Consider the following 6,000-nt stretch of genomic DNA (forward strand, 5'->3'; position numbering starts at 1 on the left):
TTTCGTCCTGCTTTCATCGAGGTATCTCACTATCGGATCGGCTTACCCGTTCCGGAGTAATTAATTTTTATTTTTATTTTTATTCCTATTTTGCATCGATTATTCGTTATAAGAATCGGATCGCTCTTTAAAACCTACCTAAGCGATCTGAAACTCGAAATATTCGAAGTACTTTTTTCAAATTTTTGTCAGTTGTTTCGCCCGTAAAATTCTGAAAAAAATCACTTCATTTGTTCTCACTACTACCATCTTTTTAATATTACAAAACCTCGAATTTCTCCCGGTTTTGCCTGCTTTTTGTCTATTTTTACGTTTTTCATTAATTTCTCTGCTTACCTCTTGTTCAATCTTTTTCCGTTGTTCGGCGCGATTGTGGGGCCCTCTGTCCTGCATCCGTCGACACCTCAAACTCCCGGATCGGCCTCTCCGTTCCGGAGATATTTAATAAAAACATAAAATTTTTTCGCCCTTTATTTCGTTGTTTTTTCTATTTTCATTTTTAATTTGCTCATTTTTTGTCCTACCTTTTTAAGTTCTTTGGCGCGATTGTGGGGCCTTTCGTCCTGCTTTCATCGAGGTATCTCACTATCGGATCGGCTTACCCGTTCCGGAGTAATTAATTTTTATTTTTATTTTTATTCCTATTTTGCATCGATTATTCGTTATAAGAATCGGATCGCTCTTTAAAACCTACCTAAGCGATCTGAAACTCGAAATATTCGAAGTACTTTTTTCAAATTTTTGTCAGTTGTTTCGCCCGTAAAATTCTGAAAAAAATCACTTCATTTGTTCTCACTACTACCATCTTTTTAATATTACAAAACCTCGAATTTCTCCCGGTTTTGCCTGCTTTTTGTCTATTTTTACGTTTTTCATTAATTTCTCTGCTTACCTCTTGTTCAATCTTTTTCCGTTGTTCGGCGCGATTGTGGGGCCCTCTGTCCTGCATCCGTCGACACCTCAAACTCCCGGATCGGCCTCTCCGTTCCGGAGATATTTAATAAAAACATAAAATTTTTTCGCCCTTTATTTCGTTGTTTTTTCTATTTTCATTTTTAATTTGCTCATTTTTTGTCCTACCTTTTTAAGTTCTTTGGCGCGATTGTGGGGCCTTTCGTCCTGCTTTCATCGAGGTATCTCACTATCGGATCGGCTTACCCGTTCCGGAGTAATTAATTTTTATTTTTATTTTTATTCCTATTTTGCATCGATTATTCGTTATAAGAATCGGATCGCTCTTTAAAACCTACCTAAGCGATCTGAAACTCGAAATATTCGAAGTACTTTTTTCAAATTTTTGTCAGTTGTTTCGCCCGTAAAATTCTGAAAAAAATCACTTCATTTGTTCTCACTACTACCATCTTTTTAATATTACAAAACCTCGAATTTCTCCCGGTTTTGCCTGCTTTTTGTCTATTTTTACGTTTTTCATTAATTTCTCTGCTTACCTCTTGTTCAATCTTTTTCCGTTGTTCGGCGCGATTGTGGGGCCCTCTGTCCTGCATCCGTCGACACCTCAAACTCCCGGATCGGCCTCTCCGTTCCGGAGATATTTAATAAAAACATAAAATTTTTTCGCCCTTTATTTCGTTGTTTTTTCTATTTTCATTTTTAATTTGCTCATTTTTTGTCCTACCTTTTTAAGTTCTTTGGCGCGATTGTGGGGCCTTTCGTCCTGCTTTCATCGAGGTATCTCACTATCGGATCGGCTTACCCGTTCCGGAGTAATTAATTTTTATTTTTATTTTTATTCCTATTTTGCATCGATTATTCGTTATAAGAATCGGATCGCTCTTTAAAACCTACCTAAGCGATCTGAAACTCGAAATATTCGAAGTACTTTTTTCAAATTTTTGTCAGTTGTTTCGCCCGTAAAATTCTGAAAAAAATCACTTCATTTGTTCTCACTACTACCATCTTTTTAATATTACAAAACCTCGAATTTCTCCCGGTTTTGCCTGCTTTTTGTCTATTTTTACGTTTTTCATTAATTTCTCTGCTTACCTCTTGTTCAATCTTTTTCCGTTGTTCGGCGCGATTGTGGGGCCCTCTGTCCTGCATCCGTCGACACCTCAAACTCCCGGATCGGCCTCTCCGTTCCGGAGATATTTAATAAAAACATAAAATTTTTTCGCCCTTTATTTCGTTGTTTTTTCTATTTTCATTTTTAATTTGCTCATTTTTTGTCCTACCTTTTTAAGTTCTTTGGCGCGATTGTGGGGCCTTTCGTCCTGCTTTCATCGAGGTATCTCACTATCGGATCGGCTTACCCGTTCCGGAGTAATTAATTTTTATTTTTATTTTTATTCCTATTTTGCATCGATTATTCGTTATAAGAATCGGATCGCTCTTTAAAACCTACCTAAGCGATCTGAAACTCGAAATATTCGAAGTACTTTTTTCAAATTTTTGTCAGTTGTTTCGCCCGTAAAATTCTGAAAAAAATCACTTCATTTGTTCTCACTACTACCATCTTTTTAATATTACAAAACCTCGAATTTCTCCCGGTTTTGCCTGCTTTTTGTCTATTTTTACGTTTTTCATTAATTTCTCTGCTTACCTCTTGTTCAATCTTTTTCCGTTGTTCGGCGCGATTGTGGGGCCCTCTGTCCTGCATCCGTCGACACCTCAAACTCCCGGATCGGCCTCTCCGTTCCGGAGATATTTAATAAAAACATAAAATTTTTTCGCCCTTTATTTCGTTGTTTTTTCTATTTTCATTTTTAATTTGCTCATTTTTTGTCCTACCTTTTTAAGTTCTTTGGCGCGATTGTGGGGCCTTTCGTCCTGCTTTCATCGAGGTATCTCACTATCGGATCGGCTTACCCGTTCCGGAGTAATTAATTTTTATTTTTATTTTTATTCCTATTTTGCATCGATTATTCGTTATAAGAATCGGATCGCTCTTTAAAACCTACCTAAGCGATCTGAAACTCGAAATATTCGAAGTACTTTTTTCAAATTTTTGTCAGTTGTTTCGCCCGTAAAATTCTGAAAAAAATCACTTCATTTGTTCTCACTACTACCATCTTTTTAATATTACAAAACCTCGAATTTCTCCCGGTTTTGCCTGCTTTTTGTCTATTTTTACGTTTTTCATTAATTTCTCTGCTTACCTCTTGTTCAATCTTTTTCCGTTGTTCGGCGCGATTGTGGGGCCCTCTGTCCTGCATCCGTCGACACCTCAAACTCCCGGATCGGCCTCTCCGTTCCGGAGATATTTAATAAAAACATAAAATTTGTTCGCTCTTTATTTCGTTGTTTTTTCTATTTTCATTTTTAATTTGCTCATTTTTTGTCCTACCTTTTTAAGTTCTTTGGCGCGATTGTGGGGCCTTTCGTCCTGCTTTCATCGAGGTATCTCACTATCGGATCGGCTTACCCGTTCCGGAGTAATTAATTTTTATTTTTATTTTTATTCCTATTTTGCATCGATTATTCGTTATAAGAATCGGATCGCTCTTTAAAACCTACCTAAGCGATCTGAAACTCGAAATATTCGAAGTACTTTTTTCAAATTTTTGTCAGTTGTTTCGCCCGTAAAATTCTGAAAAAAATCACTTCATTTGTTCTCACTACTACCATCTTTTTAATATTACAAAACCTCGAATTTCTCCCGGTTTTGCCTGCTTTTTGTCTATTTTTACGTTTTTCATTAATTTCTCTGCTTACCTCTTGTTCAATCTTTTTCCGTTGTTCGGCGCGATTGTGGGGCCCTCTGTCCTGCATCCGTCGACACCTCAAACTCCCGGATCGGCCTCTCCGTTCCGGAGATATTTAATAAAAACATAAAATTTTTTCGCCCTTTATTTCGTTGTTTTTTCTATTTTCATTTTTAATTTGCTCATTTTTTGTCCTACCTTTTTAAGTTCTTTGGCGCGATTGTGGGGCCTTTCGTCCTGCTTTCATCGAGGTATCTCACTATCGGATCGGCTTACCCGTTCCGGAGTAATTAATTTTTATTTTTATTTTTATTCCTATTTTGCATCGATTATTCGTTATAAGAATCGGATCGCTCTTTAAAACCTACCTAAGCGATCTGAAACTCGAAATATTCGAAGTACTTTTTTCAAATTTTTGTCAGTTGTTTCGCCCGTAAAATTCTGAAAAAAATCACTTCATTTGTTCTCACTACTACCATCTTTTTAATATTACAAAACCTCGAATTTCTCCCGGTTTTGCCTGCTTTTTGTCTATTTTTACGTTTTTCATTAATTTCTCTGCTTACCTCTTGTTCAATCTTTTTCCGTTGTTCGGCGCGATTGTGGGGCCCTCTGTCCTGCATCCGTCGACACCTCAAACTCCCGGATCGGCCTCTCCGTTCCGGAGATATTTAATAAAAACATAAAATTTTTTCGCCCTTTATTTCGTTGTTTTTTCTATTTTCATTTTTAATTTGCTCATTTTTTGTCCTACCTTTTTAAGTTCTTTGGCGCGATTGTGGGGCCTTTCGTCCTGCTTTCATCGAGGTATCTCACTATCGGATCGGCTTACCCGTTCCGGAGTAATTAATTTTTATTTTTATTTTTATTCCTATTTTGCATCGATTATTCGTTATAAGAATCGGATCGCTCTTTAAAACCTACCTAAGCGATCTGAAACTCGAAATATTCGAAGTACTTTTTTCAAATTTTTGTCAGTTGTTTCGCCCGTAAAATTCTGAAAAAAATCACTTCATTTGTTCTCACTACTACCATCTTTTTAATATTACAAAACCTCGAATTTCTCCCGGTTTTGCCTGCTTTTTGTCTATTTTTACGTTTTTCATTAATTTCTCTGCTTACCTCTTGTTCAATCTTTTTCCGTTGTTCGGCGCGATTGTGGGGCCCTCTGTCCTGCATCCGTCGACACCTCAAACTCCCGGATCGGCCTCTCCGTTCCGGAGATATTTAATAAAAACATAAAATTTTTTCGCCCTTTATTTCGTTGTTTTTTCTATTTTCATTTTTAATTTGCTCATTTTTTGTCCTACCTTTTTAAGTTCTTTGGCGCGATTGTGGGGCCTTTCGTCCTGCTTTCATCGAGGTATCTCACTATCGGATCGGCTTACCCGTTCCGGAGTAATTAATTTTTATTTTTATTTTTATTCCTATTTTGCATCGATTATTCGTTATAAGAATCGGATCGCTCTTTAAAACCTACCTAAGCGATCTGAAACTCGAAATATTCGAAGTACTTTTTTCAAATTTTTGTCAGTTGTTTCGCCCGTAAAATTCTGAAAAAAATCACTTCATTTGTTCTCACTACTACCATCTTTTTAATATTACAAAACCTCGAATTTCTCCCGGTTTTGCCTGCTTTTTGTCTATTTTTACGTTTTTCATTAATTTCTCTGCTTACCTCTTGTTCAATCTTTTTCCGTTGTTCGGCGCGATTGTGGGGCCCTCTGTCCTGCATCCGTCGACACCTCAAACTCCCGGATCGGCCTCTCCGTTCCGGAGATATTTAATAAAAACATAAAATTTTTTCGCCCTTTATTTCGTTGTTTTTTCTATTTTCATTTTTAATTTGCTCATTTTTTGTCCTACCTTTTTAAGTTCTTTGGCGCGATTGTGGGGCCTTTCGTCCTGCTTTCATCGAGGTATCTCACTATCGGATCGGCTTACCCGTTCCGGAGTAATTAATTTTTATTTTTATTTTTATTCCTATTTTGCATCGATTATTCGTTATAAGAATCGGATCGCTCTTTAAAACCTACCTAAGCGATCTGAAACTCGAAATATTCGAAGTACTTTTTTCAAATTTTTGTCAGTTGTTTCGCCCGTAAAATTCTGAAAAAAATCACTTCATTTGTTCTCACTACTACCATCTTTTTAATATTACAAAACCTCGAATTTCTCCCGGTTTTGCCTGCTTTTTGTCTATTTTTACGTTTTTCATTAATTTCTCTGCTTACCTCTTGTTCAATCTTTTTCCGTTGTTCGGCGCGATTGTGGGGCCCTCTGTCCTGCATCCGTCGACACCTCAAACTCCCGGATCGGCCTCTCCGTTCCGGAGATA

This window comes from Vanessa tameamea, chromosome 30 (genome assembly GCF_037043105.1).
Source record: "Vanessa tameamea isolate UH-Manoa-2023 chromosome 30, ilVanTame1 primary haplotype, whole genome shotgun sequence".
Lineage (NCBI taxonomy): Eukaryota > Metazoa > Arthropoda > Insecta > Lepidoptera > Nymphalidae > Vanessa > Vanessa tameamea.